General features: G+C 46.6%; 1 protein-coding gene across 1 annotated transcript in view; it reads left to right on the forward strand.

Moving 5' to 3' along the window:
* The first annotated feature begins 230 nt into the window (after window positions 1-230).
* The window catches only part of SUSD6 (sushi domain containing 6), an 82,917-nt gene continuing 60,818 nt past the window's right edge, over window positions 231-22,329 (forward strand). Inside the window, exon 1 of the mRNA XM_063948017.1 lies at window positions 231-482. The gene's annotated coding sequence lies outside the window, so the exon portion shown is untranslated. The remainder of the gene's footprint in view (window positions 483-22,329) is intronic.

Here is a 22,329-nt window from a genome sequence, read left to right on the forward strand (position 1 = left end):
CATCGCATCCTGTAAAAGAATTGGGTCGTTTCTGAGGACATCACATTTCCAGAGATCAGACTGTCATGGAAAAGCGCTTCCACCGTCACCAGGCAGCTGCCAGAAAGCTGTTGCTCATATATACATCATGGCTTCTCTAGCAGAGCCGTGATGAGGGGGCTATATTGGCATCCATCCCTATAGTACCAGGCTCATGGCTACCAAACACTCAGCAGCCGGCGGGGAAGACCCGGGAGAGGGGAACATGGACGCCGCGATGCTGCAGCTGCTGGAACAGTTCAGTAACACAATAGTTCCCTGGAAGCCGGAATGTGGCGTCAGAGGGAGGAGCCTCCCACTCCAGCCCTGAGAGACGTCACCTCCGGGAGCAGAGCAGCGGCAGCCACGGAGAGAGAGCCGAGAGAGTCCCCGGGAACTGGCTGGACGCACTGACACCGGCTCTGATCCGCGGGCTGAGCAGCTTGGAGTCCCGGGAGCAACTGGTGAGTGAGGGGCGCCCGGATGTCCCGGCGGGGTATGGCGGGGGAGGGGGCTGTATACACACGCACAGGTATGTGACTCAGGAACAGGAAGCTGCTGCCTCCTATACAGTTGCTGTATTGTCTGTACAGAGTGTAGGGCTCAGCTACCCGGTGTGTGTACACAGAGCTGATTGCTGGGCTCAACTACCCGGTGTGTGTACACAGAGCTGATTGCGGGGCACAGCTATCCGGTGTGTGTACACAGAGCTGATTGCTGGGCTCAGCTACCCGGTGTGTGTACACAGAGCTGATTGCTGGGCTCAGCTACCCGGTGTGTGTACACAGAGCTGATTGCTGGGCTCAGCTACCCGGTGTGTGTACACAGAGCTGATTGCTGGGCTCAGCTACCCGGTGTGTGTACACAGAGCTGATTGCTGGGCTCAGCTACCCGGTGTGTGTACACAGAGCTGATTGCTGGGCTCAGCTACCCGGTGTGTGTACACAGAGCTGATTGCTGGGCTCAGCTACCCGGTGTGTGTACACAGAGCTGATTGCTGGGCTCAGCTACCCGGTGTGTGTACACAGAGCTGATTGCTGGGCTCAGCTACCCGGTGTGTGTACACAGAGCTGATTGCTGGGCTCAGCTACCCGGTGTGTGTACACAGAGCTGATTGCTGGGCTCAGCTACCCGGTGTGTGTACACAGAGCTGATTGCTGGGCTCAGCTACCCGGTGTGTGTACACAGAGCTGATTGCTGGGCTCAGCTACCCGGTGTGTGTACACAGAGCTGATTGCTGGGCTCAGCTACCCGGTGTGTGTACACAGAGCTGATTGCTGGGCTCAGCTACCCGGTGTGTGTACACAGAGCTGATTGCTGGGCTCAGCTACCCGGTGTGTGTACACAGAGCTGATTGCTGGGCTCAGCTACCCGGTGTGTGTACACAGAGCTGATTGCTGGGCTCAGCTACCCGGTGTGTGTACACAGAGCTGATTGCTGGGCTCAGCTACCCGGTGTGTGTACACAGAGCTGATTGCTGGGCTCAGCTACCCGGTGTGTGTACACAGAGCTGATTGCTGGGCTCAGCTACCCGGTGTGTGTACACAGAGCTGATTGCTGGGCTCAGCTACCCGGTGTGTGTACACAGAGCTGATTGCTGGGCACAGCTACCCGGTGTGTGTACACAGAGCTGATTGCTGGGCACAGCTACCCGGTGTGTGTACACAGAGCTGATTGCTGGGCACAGCTACCCGGTGTGTGTACACAGAGCTGATTGCTGGGCACAGCTACCCGGTGTGTGTACACAGAGCTGATTGCTGGGCACAGCTACCCGGTGTGTGTACACAGAGCTGATTGCTGGGCACAGCTACCCGGTGTGTGTACACAGAGCTGATTGCTGGGCTCAGCTACCCGGTGTGTGTACACAGAGCTGATTGCTGGGCACAGCTACACGGTGTGTGTACACAGAGCTGATTGCTGCACACAGCTGAGCCCTAGGCAGTACATGGCTGTGCTCACATGTATCGGTACACAACATTCCTGTGTGCTCACAGTGCTGGATGCAGTAATACAGCGCTCTGGGCCTGATTCGGCGATGTACACAGTAGAGCGCTGTTTCACCGCTGCTCATGCTCCTAAGTGGTGCTGCGCATGTACGGCGATGATGGCCGCAGAAAGGATATATCTGCAAAGTGATTGACGGTCAGGGACTGAATATTGGCGCTAACAGGGGAGCTGCGACTGGCACACACGCATGTCATGATTATTTCAGGGGCATACCATACGTAGTTACAGTGACGCCAGCATCCCCAGCAATATGGTGCTAGATGTTTGACCAATGTGCGTCTGATGGTTGCATCTCTGTACGTAGTTAGGGGTTCAGCGACACCTCCTTATGAAGTAATGCCATTACTACCTGGAACCTTAAGGAGGTACAGCTCTATAGGGGGAGCTTTTGCAGCAGCGCGGCGTCCATGTTCCCCTCTCCCGGGTCTACCCCGCCGGCTGGGTACAGCTCTATAGGGGGAGTTTTTGTTATATAGGAAAACCCCTATGTGTTCTTATTTGTGCCTTCCTCAGAAGGTCATATGTGGTACGCATGTATTTGGCATTTTTATACTTTTTAATCAATAAATAGTTGATGGTATGCACTATGGTTTGTCCACTATTTGTTTTGCATAACTTCACCCAAAAGCGGTTGATATCAACAAAAGTGGAACAGGAACCGTGTGGATGCCTAATTTGAACTGAAGGAACCAGGGAGCAGATATATTAAGCCTGGAGAAGTGATAAAGCAGTGATATGTACAAGGTGATAACGCACCAGCCAATCGGCTTCAACATGTAAATTAACAATTAGGAGCTGATTGGCTGGTGCATTATCACCTTCCATTTATCACTGCTTTATCACTTCTTTAGGCTTAATACATCTGCCCCCAGATTATCTCTTTTGTGAAAGGAGAGACTGTAAATACTGAACATTTGGATTGGAGACTGAACAGGTTTTCCTATTCTGAACTACATTAACTGACTATAATTAAGACTTATAGGGGCAGATGCATTAACCTGGAAAAGGCATAAGGAAGTGATAAACCAGTGATATGTGCAAAGTGATAAAGGCAACAGCCAATCAGATCCTAACTGTTAATTTACATATTGGAGCTGATTGGCTGGTACGTTTATCACCTTGCACATATCACTGGTTTATCACTTCCTTATGCTGTCTCCAGGTTAATACATCTGCCCCATAATTTGAAACACCTTTTGAAAAGTGCGCAGGAATCTTTTTCCTTGTTCTGCTGATACGCAGTGCAGCTGCTGGGTGACATGGAAAACGTGAACCGTGTGGGGTCCTGAGGACCGAGTTTGAGAACAACTGTTTTAGATATTTGCAGGTAACATAGAGAAAAGTGATATTTCTCTATGTCCTCTACTTTCATACATGCCGAGGTTACTTGTGTCAAATAGTGCTGGTTATAGCACATTTACCACCTCTTACATCTCCCCCACAGTGCTCTATGTGCTTGCAGTGTTCTAGGTCGTATACAACTACTCTTTGCTCCCAAGGGCTCTGTGCTGCTCACAGTGCTCCTGCAGTACACGACTGTGCCCACAGTGTTCTAGGCAGTACACGACTGTGCCCACAGTGTTCTAGGCAGTACACGACTGTGCCCACAGTGTTCTAGGCAGTACACAACTGCTTTATGTGCCCAGTGTTCTAGAGCAGTTGTGTACTGCCTAGGAAGCACACATCTGCTCTAGGCAGTACAAAGATGTGGCCACGGTGTTTAAGCCATACACAGCTGTGCTGTTTGTGCTCACAGAACCAAACCTGGTCCTCAGGACCCCACACAGTTCACCTGTTTCCAGATCACCTAGCAAGTACACAGGTGTACTCATAACTCACTGAAACATTTTCAAAGATTCATAGGTGGAGCTAATTATTTTACTTTCAATTCTGAGAGGAGACCTGGAAAACGTGCACTGTTTGGGGTCCCGAGGACTGGGTTTGAGAACCTGTGATCTAGGCACATTGGGGGTAATTCAGATGTGGTCGAAGTAGCTTTGTCCGTCACAAAGTACTGATTATCTGTACTTTGCGCGTGTGCAGGACAGCTCCTGCAATGACAGATGCAGGACGGCATCAAACTATTAGTGAATTTATATAAAGGCAGTCTGTATGGGATTTCTCCAGCAGCGGCTTTGGATTCTGTTAAGAATGGCGCCACCATAGCCAGTAATGGCGGTTATCAGAAGATTGATTGTATCCAGTCCCTGTGCCTTACAGAGTATAGGTTCCTATCTGTGGGGGTGATTCAGACCTGATTGTAGCAGCACATTTGTTAGCAGTTGGGCAACAAAACCATGTGCACTGCAAGGGGGGGGGGGGGGGGGGGGTAGATGTAACATGTGCAGAGAGAGTTAGATTTGGGTGGAGTGTGTTCAATCTGAAATCTAAATTGCAGTGTAAAATTAAAGCAGCCAGTGTTTACTCTGCACAGAAACAGAATAATACCCCTTTCACACCGCAAACCCGGGTCCGACCCGGTATTTTGAACCCGGGTCGGACACTTTCACAGTACACTTTCAACCCGGGTTGTTGCAGGGTTGGCTCCTTTTAACTCAACCCGGGTCAGCAATTAAAACACCATGGATGTCATTTTAAATGGACTCTTTTTGGCTCAGAAAGATGAGGTGTCAGAGGGGACAAAAGGTGAGGGTGGGGACAACTCACAGCATTGCAGGAATTATGGCTGACAGAGCTATGTTTTTATATATAATTGCATCTTTAACTGTTCCAGTAGCATACCTCCCAACTGTCCCGATTTTCGTGGGACAGTCCCTTTTTTGGGGACTGTCCCACCCGTTGCACGCGGTGGGGCGGGGGGGGGGGCGGGCAGTTGGGAGGTTAGTGTCGCTGCTGCCCTGCTTAGCAGAACAGCGGTGAATCGATGCTGTGCGCATGCGCACAGCGTCTATTCACAGGTGACAGAGGGAGAGGGGGCATGTCAGCATCTCAGAGAGCGCTGGGCATGCCCCCTTAGTAACGGTACAAGGGGGGCGTGACTCGTGATTGCGGCTCTGCCACGAGACCATGCACCTTTCAGATAGGCCACGCCCCCTTTTTGGGTGCACCCCAAGGTCTTGTTTGTACTTTTAATAAGTTGGGAGGTATGCAGTAAGCTGCCTAGCAAACTCTACCTCACCCCTAATTCTTAATAGCTCTAATTGTTCAAGCTCTCTGTTCTCTCCTGTGCAGCAGGGCTCAGGCTGCTGACATCATCAAGGCACACAAAGAACAGCCAATCAGCACTTTTACATGTATGCAGGGATGAATAACCCGGGTTGGACACTTTAGAGTGCACATTGACCCGGGTCCAACCCGTGTTTTACACTGCTTTTATACCTGGTTGAAATGCAGGGTTACTCCACCCGGGATATCCAAAAGTGGTGCTTTTAGACTGCACGTTGAGCTGGCTCGACCTGGCAATATCCCGGGTTATATTTGCGGTGTGAAAGGGGTGTTACCCACCCAAATCTAACTCTCTCTCTGCAAATGTTATCTCTACCACACCTGCAGTGCACATGGGTTGGCCCATGCACTGCAGGTGTGGTAGAGATAACAAATTTGCTGCTACAGTCAGGTCTGAATTACCCCATGTGTCTTCAGGAAGGATAACTTCCTACGTGGTATCCTGTTTGTCACAAATATATCTCTGTCTTTCTCGAATATACCCTAGCACTTAATCCTAATACCCTGGCTGTAACCCTTAATCCTAGCACTAATAACTTTACAATCGCCATTAAGCTGCTTGAGTCCTGTTGGAGAAAGTGTGCTATATAAATAAAATGATTATTCTTAGTCCTAAACACAAACACTAATACCCTAACACTAATACCCTTAATCTTACACACTAACACTAATAACCAAAAACCTCACAATTAATCCTATTACCCTAACACCCAACCCTTACTCTTAAACTGAACCATGACCCTAATACTCAAACACTAATGCCCTAACCAAACCCATAATCCAGGGGCAGATGTATGAAACCTGGAGAAGTGATAAAGTAGTGATAAGTGGAAGGTGGTAACGCATCAGCCAATCAGCTCCTAACTGTTATTTTTCAAACCCGTAATGATTGGCTGGTGCGTTATCACCTCCCACTTATCACTGCTTTATCACTTTTCCAGGCTTAATACATCTGCCCACCAGTCCCCTAATCCAACTCTAACACATAACCCTAATAACCTCACACTAAAAGGGGAGACTAGGTGGGCCAAATGGTTTTATCTGCCATCAGTTTGTATGTTTCTATGTAACTCTAATGCTAATACCTTAACCCTAAAGGGCAGACTGGATGGGCCATTTACTTCTTATCTGCCATCAAATTCTATGTTTCTTTGTAAATCATTATAGGAGCTTAGGATCGAAAAGCTGAACGTTTTGTCACTTGGCCACTATTACACACTGGGGTTCTTTTATGTCTTGTACTGGACGTGTTTGCGAATGAGCCGTATGGTTACATTTCATGTTTTTTTTTTTTTTTTTTTTACAAATTTCACATATACTTAATGGGGCCATCCAGGAGCTTTGATGTATTGCACCAGCCATAGGACGTGTAGGTATCACTGGAAGGCGAAGTTCTTTTCTCTAACCACTCTAGTGACTGACCTATACATTCACATAGCACTCTGGTGCTACAGCATCCTGCTTTATAACACAAAACAGTGAAGCATGAGCTGCAATACCGCTGAGTAAAAGATTTTTTGTTTTTTTTACAGGCTATCCAGATAAATCGCCTGTTAAAAAAAAAAAAAAACCTTTCTCCTGAAAACACACAGGTTCACTGAACCTCTGTGTTTTCGTGTGAAACAGCCTCGTTTTCTGACGTCAACAGGGCTGTTTCCGGGGATTCTGCTTCGCCTTCCAGAGGCAGGTGAAACAAAATCCCCGATAAGCCGCGGCATGCGCCGGCTTATCGGGGCTAATTAGATAGCCCCCGGTGGGACAATTAGCCCCGGTAAATTACTGGAGCTAATTGGATATCCCTCTAAGTCCTGCATGATGTACCGATTGTTTACTCTACACATAGGGGCTTAACTATAGCGCAAGTTACATGTTCCCCCCCCCCCCGCATATTACTTTTCTAGTCATATGAAGAGTTGGTTGCGTCTTGCACTTGATTTAGAGAAGCACAATGGGGGACTGAAGGGCCGTGCAAATATGGGGCAAGTGCAGTAAGGGTGTGTAAATGTAACTAAACTGGATCAGAATGCAGACACACATTTGCCTTTCATGAGGTGTATATCTTACAGGTGCTTTACTTCTTGTGCAAACTCCGCACTGATGACAACTGGTAGCTGCTGCTGATTGTTTGAGTGAACTGAACCCGCCACAGATATAGTGTGGCGGCTGCAGTCTATTCACAGTATTTAATACCGTTTTCGTTCTAGCACCCCGCTCCTGTCACAATCCATGCAGTTCCTCTTTCCTGCCTGGGGTGTCGCTCCCTGCTCTGGTGCTTCTAGCACACTCTGGTATGTTTATCAGCACTGAGATACTTACCAGAATGTGCTAGAAGCACCAGAGTAGAGACTGACACCCTAGGCAGAAAGGATGGGTGGTAGAATGATCACTGTGATAGTAGCATTAGGTCTGTGACAGGAAAGAAGACTGCCATGTGATTTTTAAAGACAACTGGTGTTTATTTATTTAAACTTTTTTATTTTGTAACTGCATCAGTATCTAATACAGTGGGCTGGATTCAAATGTTACCCCCCCTCCCGGCCGCAATTGCGCCCGCCGGCGGTGTTCTAATGTTACTGCCGACGGTCGCGACAAGTTAATTTCAGCTCGCTAACGCCAGAGGTAGTAAAGAGACCCGTTTGGGCACCCAAACCGGTCTTTTCACGATTGCGACCATTAGTTTAGTCGGGTTTAGGTGCATTGCGCGCCTAAACCCGACTGTACTGGTCGTGATAGGGGCGATAACGGGGGCCATTTGAATAATGCCCCTCTATCTCCAGTCACTTTAGACAGGAGATAGTGGGCGCGTTAAGATTTGAATTCCCCCCTGTAAATGTAACGTAGGCATTTACTACAAACATTGCTTAGTCACATCTCTTAGTCTTAGCCAAGCACTTATATCAGTGGTTTCCAAACTTTTTTGAATCACGGCGCCCTAGAATATCAGAATTTTTTTCACGGCACCCCTAGGCCAAAAATTTCTTATTGAGAAATTTATAAAGAAATATTACATTAAGTAGATCGCGTTTATATGTCATCCTTAGGGTCAGTTGTGTGGTGAGGGACAAGATTTGCTTCTGTTTGGCCACATATTTTATGACTGGCAGCCACCAGCACTGGTTTTGCCTATTATATTGACCATGAATAATTTGCATTGGTCCTGGACCACCAACCCAGGGCACCCCTGCAAGTGTCTCGAGGCACCCCAGGGAGCCACGGCACACCGTTTGGGAACCTCTGACTTATATGCTTCTTTTTAAGCTGGTGTAAACCTGGCACATATACTACTGTTTTCTCCTGATGCATACTTGGTGGATATACTGCCCCCACAGAGCTGAATGCATTTTTTTTGAGCGTGTGCTGCTTGTCACACTGTGCTAAAAGCACTTTTTATGGTGCATTGAACGCCTGCATCTTGTATGTAAAATCTGACTCTGTACGTGAGCCCCACAGTGTTGTTCACGTGGGATGTAGTCACGATCCCGGCCGGCAGGAGGCCGAGGCCTATTCCCACTCCTAGGTGTCCACAACACCCATAGAGTTAGGAGTAGAACCTGTGGTAACCACAGCGAGCCACAGGGCCTACAGTGTGGCGAGCCAGCGAGGGGCTATATCGCGCCTGCACCCCTGCCGGCATTCTGGTGGCTGGTATCCCAGCGTCAACATGCTGACCGCCGGTATCCCGAACCCAACCCGTTCACATATAGGGCCTATTTATCAAGCTTTTGTTCCATAAAATTATATAGGAACTGCAGTATCCTACAGAATACTCATTAGCACTACATATCGCAGTTCCCGTTATTATCAGTTGGGACTACAATCTGACCTCTATGTACTAAACCATGAACAACGAAGCTGTTCAGAGTTTGGCCACTTTCGTTAGCACCATCTTTAGGTGGTGTAAATTGCTTTAAGCCTATGGAGGCAAAGTAGCAAGAGAGAGTTCCTTCAGTTCCCTTCCCACAGCCTCTGTCTGGCACTGGCCTCGATTCCAGAAACTGACACACTGCGCATGTGTAGCGTCCGATTCCCCCAGAGTGAAAACCTCCTGGAGAATGCCGGGGAAGTGTCTCACAGGGACAGTGGTTATCCCTACCGCTGTCCCTGCAGGTTTTCCTATGTACATAGCAGGGCTATCTTCATTAAATATGAAAATATCCGCACTGAAACATAATGTTAGTAATTGCAGCCGTTGCGAGATAATTGATACATATGCCCCATAGGGTAATTTACTAAACTGTGTAAAATGTTGCACTCTCCTCACAAATACTATTCTTTTGATCTTTTCTTGATGTTGCGCTTCTATAATTGCATGGGTAAATTCATGTCTTAATGCAAATCAAATGACCATATAGTAAAACCATTGAAATGTGCGAACTGAACACACAGTAGCACATGTTCCCTAAAGTTATGTCTTATATAGCAGTTCATGACACAGACCATTTTCAGTTGTACAATGCGTCATTTTTATTGGGAATAACTTACATTTACTATAGTAAAGTGTTTCTTTACTTGGAACTTTAGTTTGGTGACATATATGGGAATACATTATGGCGTTTGTTTATTTATTTTTAAGTCCGCTAAGGAAAAATACTCTATTTCCAACATTTCTAAACCAATATTTTTTTTTCATTTAAATAATATAATTTACTACTGTGCATATGTAGGCAATTTGAAATGTAAAATTAGTATTTAATTAGATTGTTTTCTTATTATTACGGGTTTTTTTTCAACCTGAATGAGACTATTCAATAGGGTGTGGATCATAGCATAGACCGTCACTAGGTCGACCACTATTGGTCGACAGTCACTAGGTCGACACCTGAAATAGGTCGACATGGGCAAGGTCGACATGACTAAAGGTACACAAGTTTTTAAAGGGTTGTTTTTTTGTGTGTGTGTTTTCTTCGTAAAGTGAACGGGAACCCCAATTAGTGTACCGTGCCCCCTCTCATGGCTCGCCATGCTTTGGGCAAGGTTACTGTTCCCAATTGTAGTCCAGGTGGATCGTAAAGTATTAAAAAGCTCAAAAGCGGAAGAAAAAAAATGCGAAAATCTCATGTCGATTTATAGACCATGTCGACCTAAGCCATGTTGACCAATAGTGGTCGACCTAATGAGTGTCATTATAAGTACTGGCGACTTAAGGACCGGATACCGTTAAATGCATGTCCCCTTTTCCCAAGACTACAGCTCCTGATAATGGTCATTCCGAGTTGTTTGCTTGCTAGCTGCTTTTAGCAGCATTGCACACGCTAGGCCGCCGCCCTCTGGGAGTGTATCTTAGCATAGCAGAATAGCGAACAAAAGGTTAGCAGAACTGTAACTAAATAATTCCCTGCAGTTTCTGAGTAGCTCCAGACCTACTCCTAGATTGCGATCACCTCAGTCCGTTTAGTTCCTGGTTTGATGTCACAAACACGCCCTGCGTTCGGCCAGCCACTCCCCCGTTTCTCCAGACACTCCCGCGTTTTTCCCTGACACGCCTGAAAAATGCTCAGATACCACCCAGAAACGCCCTTTCCTGTCAATCACTCACCGATCAGCAGTGCGACTGAAAAGCGCCGCACGAACACCAGCAAAACTGCTAAGTTTTTAGTTAAATTACTAAGCGCATGCGCTCTGCGTACCATGCGCATTTAACAACAAATCGCAGCATAGTGAAAATCGTCAACGAGCGAACAACTCGGAATGACCACCAATGTTAGGTGTCCAGAGAAACCGGCATACGATTTCTAATACCCCTTTCACATCGCACAAATAACCCCTTTCACATCGCACAAATAACCCGGTATCGACACGGCATATTGCCGTGTCGAAACGGGTCAGTGTGCGATGTGAAAGCTCCTTTGCTGAATTAGCGGGTCGCCTGACCCGGCAATTCAACCCGGTAAAAAAGAAGGGTTATACCTGGGTTGAATACCGGGTCAGGTGCAGTGTGAATGGGAGCCGCGTCGATGCGACACGGCTCCCATTCACAGCATAGGGAGAGGCGGCGCAGGAGATGAGCTCATCTCCCAGCGCCGCCTCCGCCCCTGCTGCTGCTGCGCCCCCCGCTGCTATGGCAACCGACCCGGTATATTGCCTGGTCGGAAAGCCAGCAAAGGAGCGCAAATGCCGGATCCCACCCGGTAAGGACACGTTTCTCTTACCGGGTGGGATCCGGCATTTGCGATCTGAAAGCAGCATAAGATTGTTGTTTTCTCTTTCTTGAAAGAGGAAGCAGCACGTAGCACGCTCTTTGAAAATAGTGTTCAGACGGGCTGCTGTGTGCTGGTCGCTTCCTCTTTGAAGGAATCCGGGTGGAAAGAAACAAATAAAATGTTTTCTGACACCTCTCAGATGAGTGCATCCACCATTTTCTCGATGACGTTTTGAATTCAGTGTTAATGCTCAGTTACCCCACCACTTATCAGCGGATGATTGACAGGTGGGTTCAACATAAATTAAGTTCCAAGTAGTATATTAGAAGAAATCTCAATTATACCAACTGTGCTTGGTGTTCACATATGCATAAAGAATAGATATACTGCCACGGTGTAACAATTGCATATATTTATTTTCTTAAGTCAATATTAAGTATCAAGTTTAAAACCTAAAGTATAAAAATTACTGTGCAAAGAAAAAAGCCTTACAAACACATATCTAATCATGATATTTTGTATAAAACACAATATAGACTGTAGAACAACAAAAGAAACTACTTGTTCAGCGCCTCAAACAAATCAATCATTTAAATAAAACCAACAGATTAAGGTACAACAGGCTCCTGAGACACTGCGCTTGCCACACCACTATGTGAGATGGATTGGAAGACTATAGAGCAAGAAAAGTGGCTGCGCTGTGTGTCAGCAGCTATATAAAATAGAGAGCACAACTATAAAATGTAAAGAATTTATTCTCTTAATCAATATAGTTATAAAACATGTAGGTTAATAATACACCTATATCTGTCTCAGGTGATATAAAGGTTCAGCCGTGTGAAAAAAATGGCTATCCAATATATTAAATCCTAATTGTGCAATAGGGAGGGAACAGGAGAATTTGTAGATGTAGTTCCAGATAAATGTAAACGTATACTACCTCTCCGGCAAGGGCTGGTATAAACTTGGCTGGGCGTCCCCGGCTAGTGAGTCCTGCGTTGCCCGATGTTCTGCGTAGAGGAGAGGAGTATTGCGGTGCCCAGTGCCGAGCACCTCCCAATAGAAAGAGATGTGTAATCGTCTCCTGTATTCCTGATCGCCAGCCGGCGATGAAGCAAGCTGCTGAAATGCACAATGTGATTGTACAGCGGAGCGGAAAGGTGGGTAACCCAATACTGAGTACCTGCCGCCAGGAGGAAATGTGCGGTCGTCTCCTGTTCTCGTGATCGCTGGCCGGCGGTGATAGCAAGCTGCTGTCGGAGAGTCAAAGGCGGTTTCTTGCCGCGGTCAGCTGGATGGAAGAGAAGCTGTGTGGATTGCACAGGATAAATTCACCTGGACCAGGTGTATGGAAGGCGGGGTCCTGACGCGTTTCGTCACGATCACGTGACTTTATCAAAGGTGATCGTGACGAAACGGCCAGCGATCACGAGAACAGGAGACGACCGCACATTTCCTCCTGGCGGCAGGTACTCAGTATTGGGTTACCCACCTTTCCGCTCCGCTGTGCAATCACATTGTGCATTTCAGCAGCTTGCTTCATCGCCGGCTGGCGATCAGGAGTACAGGAGACGATTATACATCTCTTTCTATTGGGAGGTGCTCGGCACTGGGCACCGCAATACTCCTCTCCTCTGTGCAGAACATCGGGCAACGCAGGACTCACTAGCCGGGGACGCCCGGCCAAGTTTATACCAGCCCTTGCCGGAGAGGTAGTATATGTTTACATTTATCTGGAACTACATCTACAAATTCTCCTGTTCCCTCCCTATTGCACAATTAGGATTTAATATATTGGATAGCCATTTTTTTCACACGGCTGAACCTTTATATCACCTGAGACAGATATAGGTGTATTATTAACCTACATGTTTTATAACTATATTGATTAAGAGAATAAATTATTTACATTTTATACGTTGTGCTCTCTATTTTATATAGCTGCTGACACACAGCGCAGCCACTTTTCTTGCTCTACAATATAGACTGTAGCCTTTAGCTTATGGATTCCTTAAGTATCAACACCTGTGAATCAGGGGCAATGGATTTATAACCCTATATATACACTTGAGTGATCCAGTGTATATGTGAGTGCCACACCTCTGCAATTTGTATTTATCCATGTTGTGAGGGCACCAAACCCAGCTCCTTAATTTTATGGAGTGCTGGGCCTGCTGTTTAGTATGCGTGTATGTATATACAGTGTCTGTGTGTGTGTGTGTATATATATATACATACATACATACATACATACATACATACATACACATACACGCGTGTGTAAGCACTCCCTCATCACTAATTCTCTTACTTCCCGATATGTTAGGAAGATGAAATGTAACAGGTATTCTGCAGGTGGGCTATAGGAAAATTACGTAATTAGAATTTTAATAAACCTCCCCTAAGGAGATGAGAAGGGGATGACATAATGACATAATTACTGATGCACGGTTTGCTTTGTGTGAAAGATAATGCCCAAATGGACAATTGGATCAAAATTTGGATTGCACCTCCAGTGTGTAGAATTTAATAGACTACATAAAATTGGTCCTGTCACTTTTTACAGTATCTGCTACAGGTGCTCCTCGGGTAACGCCGAGAACCATGGATTAATATTTACGTGCATTAAAATGTCTCAAATTTACAGCTCTGTAGATTTACCAAATTTTTACCACTCATTTATATTTACAACCGTAAAAAAATCAGAAACTCGCGTGTGAACGGGTAAAACAGCTAGTCACTAATAATTTGGTCCAATTTTAGTAAAACACACCTTCCTGCTGATATTTTATTCACAAGATGCATATATGTTACCTTGTGCCTACTATTGCTTGGGTAAAAGGTAACAACAACTGGATTACTTCCTCATGTGTTACACAGTCAGTTAAGGAGAAACCGTCCTAGAATGTTCAAAGGTTATGTAATAAACTAGCTGGATTCATACTGGCTGATACTTCGGCCATTCAGCTGAATGGGCGATATAGCATGGGCACACCGGCGGGTGTTTACCCCCGATATGTCTGTGAACGGCGCATTATGACGTGTTTACTGGCAGTCTGCAGACCACCCGTACCCTTACTGAAGGGTCCGCCGGTCAGGGGTGGATTAACAATGGGGCTGATGGAGCTGAAGATTTAGGACCAGTCTCTAGAATAGGCCCACAGCTTCTGCAGATCTCTGTGCAGCATCATAGGCCCCTCCCCCTCCTGCATTAACACCTCCCTCCTCTACCCCTTAGTCTCACCCGCCCCTGCTGCTCACCTCTACTGGTGTACAGAGTCCGACATGCTCGGATGCTGTGGCTGGTCACACCCCCAGCCATGGGCTGCCCTGCTGCTGAATTGTGAGCGAATGGGCAAAACATCCATATGACCCCTCCCACCTCCAGGACCAGACCCGCCCCCTCCTGCTCCTATATCCCAGCTGCCTGCGTCTTTTTTTTTTTTTTTCTTCCGCCTTTTTCCATTCACGGGTCCTCCCGTTCTTACCCCCTATCCTGTGTGAGACTGCCTCCCTCTAATTCTTATTCTCCTGAGGCAGAGCTTCTGTGCATGCACCATGCACGGACCCGAGGAAACAAACAGAGACATCCTCCTTAAAGGTAAATGCCTGTGGAGACTGGATCTGTCCTAATGTAATGGGAGTGAGAACTACTGGAGTGTAATGCAGTGATGTATTGTGGGGAGTTAGTGCTGTTACGTAATATGTGTGGGTGCTGTGTAGTGATGTAGTGATGTGATGTGGTATGGTTAGGTAGGTAGTTATCTACTGTTAGGGGCAGTGTAGTGATGTGGTGCAGAGCGGGGAGGAAGTATAGTGCTGTTAAGTACTGTGGGGAGGCAGTGCAGTAAGGTAGTATGGGGGGTAGTGTAGTGATAGTGGCTGAAGAGGTAGTGCAGTAATGTGTTGGAAGATAGCGCAGTATGGTGGTGCTGGTAGGTAACACAGTAATATGATGTGGGGATGTAGCGCAGCAATGTGATGTGGGAAGGTAGCGCAGTACGGTGGTGTGGATGTGATGTGGGAAGGTAGCGCAGTGAGGTGGTGTGGGAAGGTAGCGCAGTGAGGTGGTGTGGGAAGGTAGCGCAGTGAGGTGGTGTGGGAAGGTAGCGCAGTGAAGTGGTGTGGGAAGGTAGCGCAGTGAGGTGGTGTGGGAAGGTAGCGCAGTGAGGTGGTGTGGGAAGGTAGCGCAGTGAGGTGGTGTGGGAAGGTAGCGCAGTGAGGTGGTGTGGGAAGGTAGCGCAGTGAGGTGGTGTGGTGAAGGTAGCGCAGTGAGGTGGTGCTGGAAGGTAGCGCAGTGAGGTGGTGCTGGAAGGTAGCGCAGTGAGGTGGTGCGGGAAGGTAGCGCAGTGAGGTGGTGCGGGAAGGTAGCGCAGTGAGGTGGTGCGGGAAGGTAGCGCAGTGAGGTGGTGCGGGAAGGTAGCGCAGTGAGGTGGTGCGGGAAGGTAGCGCAGTGAGGTGGTGTGGGAAGGTAGCGCAGTGAGGTGGTGTGGGAAGGTAGCGCAGTGAGGTGGTGTGGGAAGGTAGCGCAGTGAGGTGGTGTGGGAAGGTAGCGCGGTGGTGTGGAAAGGTAGCGCAGTACGGTGGTGTGGATGTGATGTGGGAAGGTAGCGCAGTGAGGTGGTGTGGGAAGGTAGCGCAGTGAGGTGATGTGGGAAGGTAGCGCAGTGAGGTGGTGTGGGAAGGTAGCGCAGTGAGGTGGTGTGGGAAGGTAGCGCAGTGAGGTGGTGTGGGAAGGTAGCGCAGTGAGGTGGTGTGGGAAGGTAGTGCGTTGGTGTGGGAAGGTAGCGCAGTGAGGTGGTGTGGAAAGGTAGCGCAGTACGGTGGTGTGGATGTGATGTGGGAAGGTAGCGCAGTGAGGTGGTGTGGGAAGGTAGCGCAGTGAGGTGGTGTGGGAAGGTAGCGCAGTGAGGTGGTGTGGGAAGGTAGCGCAGTGAGGTGGTGTGGGAAGGTAGCGCAGTGAGGTGGTGTGGGAAGGTAGCGCAGTGAGGTGGTGTGGGAAGGTAGCGCAGTGAGGTGGTGCGGGAAGGTAGCGCAGCGAGGTGGTGCGGGAAGGTAGCGCAGCGAGGTGGTGCGGGAAGGTAGCGCAGCGAGGTGGTGCGGGAAGGTAGCGCAGTGAGGTGGTGCGGGAAGGTAGCGCAGTGAGGTGGTGCGGGAAGGTAGCGCAGTACGGTGGTGTGGGGAGATGGGTGTAGTGCGGGAATGTAGTGATTAATCTGGCACTGCTGCCGGTGACTAACATCACAACTGGGTGGGCACATGTAAATGCCCGTGACGTCAGGTAAAACACATTGGGCCGACGATCGGTAAATGTGTATGCATTTACTGGTCGGTGGATTGGCCGGATGGCTGATCCTTGGGAATAGTGTGTACACAGCATAATGTAATCCAAGCTTGGACAAGTATAAAGTCTGTAGTATAGTGTAATTAGTGCACTTAAATAAGCAGCTTTGAGTCCATTGGCATCACCTTTTCTCTAATGGGAAAAAACAGAGGTAGTAATACATGCGAGCACTGACTGTGGCTAGAAGTCCTCTCTTATCCGCCTTCTATGAGGGGATACATGAATAACAAATCTGTGTCGTAAACATGTTAACCATTGAGCTGCACTACTCTGCACTCAATCAGAATCCAACATGGGTATCGGATAGTTTGCTCCTTCCGCGTTTCTCCACTGTATGGGGATTGGTTTGTAGACAATAGCCTGGTGAGATCATCTCCGCTCCGCCTCTCCCTGTTGTAGTGAACGGGTTCCAGGGTCGCATTGACCCGGGAGCCCGTTTACGCTGCCCTGACCCGGTATTCAACCCGGGAATACTTTATTCCCAGGTTGAATTACCGGGTCAGACGACTTTGGATTTTGACTATGGTGCATTCACGTCGACCCAATATGCCGGGTCAATACCGGGTTATTTTTGCGGTGTGAAAGGGGTATAAGAGACCCTTGCCCTATTTTATATACTACGTTCTTCTCATAGATCTTGGAAAGTATTATTAATATGTAAGGTTATCTGTACTCTGTAACATCCCTGCCGTTCCTCTTGGGTTGGGTATGTGTGACCGGCGGTCAGGAGACCGACCGCCGCTGGTCACAATACTGACGCCGGGATCCCGGCTGTGAGATGGCCAGCGGGGGGAAAGAGTGCTATGAAGCCCCTTGTGGACTCGCTGCGCTTGCTGCAAGTTCTGTTCCCACTCTATAAGTGTTGTGAACTCCCACGAGTGGGAATAGTCCCTGTTGGTCGGCATGCCGACCATCGTGATTTTGAGCTGGCGGGAAGTAGTGGTCAGTATTGTGAAGACCGCCGGTGACATAACTACACCCCGTTCCTCTGCCTCAGTTGGGGAATTAAGCGTTTGCAATGCAGAGCGATATGAATAATGGCTCTTCAGCTTTGTAAAATGTCATTCAATGTATGAAAACATTTAAGGGCACTTGAGAGAAAAAGTGGTTCTACACCATTATATAGCCTAGCATAGTAATCAGCATACACTATGGATACATGTACCATGGTCAGAGTACGCAGCAGATTCTCCATATCTGCGTGCTGTGTTACCTGTTATTATAGCTAAACCCTCAGAAAGGTAATTCTTCATTTTTCCCATCTTGATGCAACCTAGGTATCTGAGAGTTTGGTTTCAGCAGTCCTATTTCAGTCTGACGTGTTTTTAAAAGTCTGCCTGGGCTCTGTTCATTTTTGTATACTCTAAATCAGAGGTTCTCAAACTCTGTCCTCGGGGGCCCACACAGTGCAGGTAACCCAGCAGGTGCACAGGTGTATTAATTACTCACTGACACATTTTTTAAAAGGTCCACAGGTGGAGCTAATTATTTCACTTGCGATTCTGTGAGACCTGCAAAACATGCACTGTGTGGGCCCCCGAGGACCGAGTTTGAGAACCTCTGCTCTAAATGCTTTGTGAGCTTCCACAGAGTTGGCTATAGCATAATGGAATTGTCACAGTGAGCAGGTCGGTTCGGATGCCTCTATCTATTTCTCTTTTCAGCCCAGTGTTCTGATTAGCGAGAAGTGTGCTGTCGTCTTGTGAGATGTACTGGATTGTATATATGAGGTATCTAGCTAGAAGAGTATCTCACGCATAACCTTATAACACAGGTTCTCAAACTCGGTCCTTCAGGTCCCCACACAGTGCATGTTTTCCAGGTCTCCTTACAGAATCACAAGTGAAATAATTAGCTCCACCTATAGCCACATCTTCAGTATTGCCTGTGTTTATGCCGTCCTAATTATGGGCTGATTCGGATTTGTATGCTAGTGTATTCACAGCTTCAATCCCATGCGCAGCTGATATGTGAAATTATGCAAATGACACAGGCGCCTGGATTTCTATTGAGATGCCCATCGGTGGCCTTACAGATACAAGCAACTGCTTAAGAATACACAGGGCAGTTGCAGGTCCTTCAGTGATAGACTCCCTGAGTGACCTTGTGGCGTAGAATGGCCGCCGGAATTGAGTGTACAGTATCGCATTTGAAGGCTGAGACGCCCTGGAAATGGTCTGTGTTTTTGCCGCCATTCCCTATTTTCCCCCCTCAAATGGTCCCTGTGAGTGGCATCGCTAAGGTACCTTGGCAAGTGCGCATTGCGATCATGCTGAATGCGCAGTCTACTGATAATCTCTCTACTCCGTAAATATCGGCATTGTGTACAAAAGAATCGGGTCCTATGTACACTTTTCATGTGTATATTCTGCATTTTATCTAGTTTTATTAGTTTCAGCAGTACATGCCTTTTTTATAACATTATACACCTGAATCTGCAATACACTGTTTATCCAGGGGGTGTGGGTGTGGGTGTGTGACCATGCCAGCCAGGGGGTGTGGGTGTGTGTGTGACCATTCTAGCCGGGGAGGGGAGAGGGGGGGGGTTGGGGGGTGACCATGCCAACCAGGGTGTGTGTGTGTGTGTGTGTGTGTGTGTGTGTGTGAGACCATGCCAGCCTGGGTGTGTGTGAGTGACCATGCCAGCCAGGGTGTGTTATTGTCACTACAAATTTCTTGTGTACTACCAACTAATCTCAAATTTGTATTTATTATTATTATTATGTTTTTATTCTAAGTCTACATATTGGTATTCCTTATTTTTGTTAATAGGACATTTTAATTTGGAGACACCTATTTTATTTATTCTCTACTCAATTTTGGTCCCAGACTGAGGTTGGGAACTCGGAGTATAAAACTCTGAGCCCTGGGCAAATGCCAGAACATTATTTGCCTGTTCCCACAACAGTGGGATTTCTTGTGGCTATGAGAAGATAAAGTGGTCCCACAGGGACAGATAATGAAGCATATGTGGGGCCAAAAGTAATAGAGTGAGAGTTTCAGAAAGTTAGAGATTTGGTAAGGTTTTTCAGGATTTTTTTAAAAGTGGCAATCATTTACACAGCAAAACCAGGTTAATCTTGCTGTGTAACTGATTGCCACTTTAAAAAAACAAACTGCAAAACTTTACCAAATCTCTCACTTCTTAAAACTCTCACTCTTACATTTGGCTCATAGTGTTCATTCTAGCATCCTGCACCTGTCATAACCCGTGCAGGTTCTCTTGTCTGCCTGGGGTGATTCTTTCTGCTCTGGTGCCTCTAGCACACTCTGATCTGTATCTCAACACTGAGATACAGACCAGTGTGCTAAAAGCACCAGAGTTGAGAACGACACTCCAGACAGGAAAGAGGAACTGCACAGATTATGACAGGTGCAGGGTGCTAGAATGAACACTACATGTATATCCTCACTGATAGATAAAGGTTGTGCGAGTAAATGCAGGAAATAGCAGTGTGACAGAATGTAAGTCATTTGTAGAGGGTAACAAAAATATTTTATGGCAGGGTCTAACGGATTATTATTGTGAACAATTAGCAAAACACTTTTTGTGTGGCATAAAAGTAAACATAATAACTGATTGTGCTGACACTGCTGCACATTGAATGCCACACAACAATGGTTTGGGGTCTGAAGTACATGAATAGGTGGTGTTAATACGAATAAGCCAGTCACTCTTACCGCAAAAAAAGCAGATGCAAAATGTGCCTTATGATGACTGGATTTAATATAGTAATACCCTCTTCTCTTTTTTTTTTTTTTTTTAGCAAATGGTTTATTGATCTATGAAAGTGAATTCAGCCAGCCAGGATGTGTCATTTTGCTAGTTAGCTCATACCCTAATAACTGCAGATAATATGGATATAAGTAACCTGCATTACGACGCTGGTTTAATCGTATCTGCTTTCTGTGTCATTATGTATACATCACTGCAGAGAAAGCAACACCCAGAAACCATGCTGTAAATATACCACTGTTTAAACAAGTGTCTCTTGAATTAAAATGTTCTGAGTTTTATTAGATTACTTTTTGTTGTTAGTTGTTGTTATTATTGTTTATTATTATTATTATTATTACTCCGTGTACTATGAATGGATGGCACCATCCTCAGTGGGTTTAGCTATCTAGTAATACTGATGCCCTAATGATAAAGCATGAGGCAATGGTTCCTGAATACAATAGTGAGCAGTGACTGTAGAGGGCTGTACAGTGGTGGCAGTTCTGCAGTAGAAACATAACAATGGGGTCTATTTACTAAGCATCGGAGAGAGATGAAAGATAGTACAAGCCGATCCGCGTCTGTCATTTTTCAAACAGTCTATAACATGGCAGTTAGGAGCTGATTGGCTAGTACTTTATCTCACTTCAAGGATTGCCAAGTAGACGACTATGTTTGAAGCACCAGTGTCACTCAAATGTGTCTTTTTTTTTTGGGGGGGGGGGGGGGGGGGTGTTTGAATTTACATAAAATACGTTTGTCATCATAATTTAAACTACTGAAGACACGAGAAATGAACAGTGCAAATTGTAGTAATATTGCGTTTGAGAACCTCTGGTAAAGGTAGGATATTTTAGCCTATGCTCACAATATTCCTTTACCGTTTAGTACTTGATCACACAAACTAAATCCGCATTCATGGTCAGGCCCGGCTGAGGTTTAGTCATCCCTTGTCTTTATGTAAGAGCCTTATTGCAGTAAAACTGATTGGTATTGACTTTCAGTGGGAGTGTTCAAAGTGAAAAGAGTCATAAAAAAGAAACTGTTCTACTAACACACCTCTATGGAAAGTGCTCAGTGTCCTGATGGAGTTGTCCAGTTTCAATTTAAAAAGCAAAAACCTCCACAGAATAATATTCCCAGAAGTTATTGCCAGCTCTAAAATTGTGTTTTTAAATGGTATTTAGGAAAAACTTCACTTACTTAAACCAGTATGCACAGATGAGAGCCAAGGAGGTGGGTAAGTCTGGCAGCTGATGCCCACGTTCTGTTTAGGTGGTGTCGATCATAGCTTCCCCTTTTTTGCCCACTTCCCACACAGCACCTAGAGTGTATTGGTGCGGTCATATGATGCATGGCGACTTCCGCCATAAACAGGCACGAGCAGCCTTACATACATTCTATAATAACCCAAAAGAAATAAAAAGTGGCCAATAGAAATGTCTATTTGTATTAGTGGAGTTAGTTTGGAGTTGTTTTTTTACCTCCATTTTACACATATTTAATACAAAGTAATTTTAATAGGCATTGTTCTCTAATAATAGCAGTAGGTATGCATTACCATCATTAATGAAAGACTCATCCGATGCATTAGGAGGATGATTACAGTGTTCCTTACCTGGGAGGTGGTGTTCCCGCCTGCTGTAGAGGGATCAAGAGCACTTTGAATCCTGGCTAAAGCTCTACTTCAGCATAAGTAAATTCATTAGGATTTATCCAAATGGGTTTTGTCTTTTAAATAATTTTAACCCCTGACCCCCACACACGTAGGTCTGTAAACTGTCCTCAGGACCCCACACGGTGCATGTTTTGCAGGTCTCCTCACAGAATCACAAGTGAAATAATTAACTCCACCTGTGGACCTTTTAAAATGTGTCTGAGAGTAATTAATACACCTGTGCACCTGCTGGGTTACC

Source organism: Pseudophryne corroboree, chromosome 12, assembly GCF_028390025.1.
Source record: "Pseudophryne corroboree isolate aPseCor3 chromosome 12, aPseCor3.hap2, whole genome shotgun sequence".
NCBI classification, from domain to species: Eukaryota; Metazoa; Chordata; class Amphibia; order Anura; family Myobatrachidae; genus Pseudophryne; species Pseudophryne corroboree.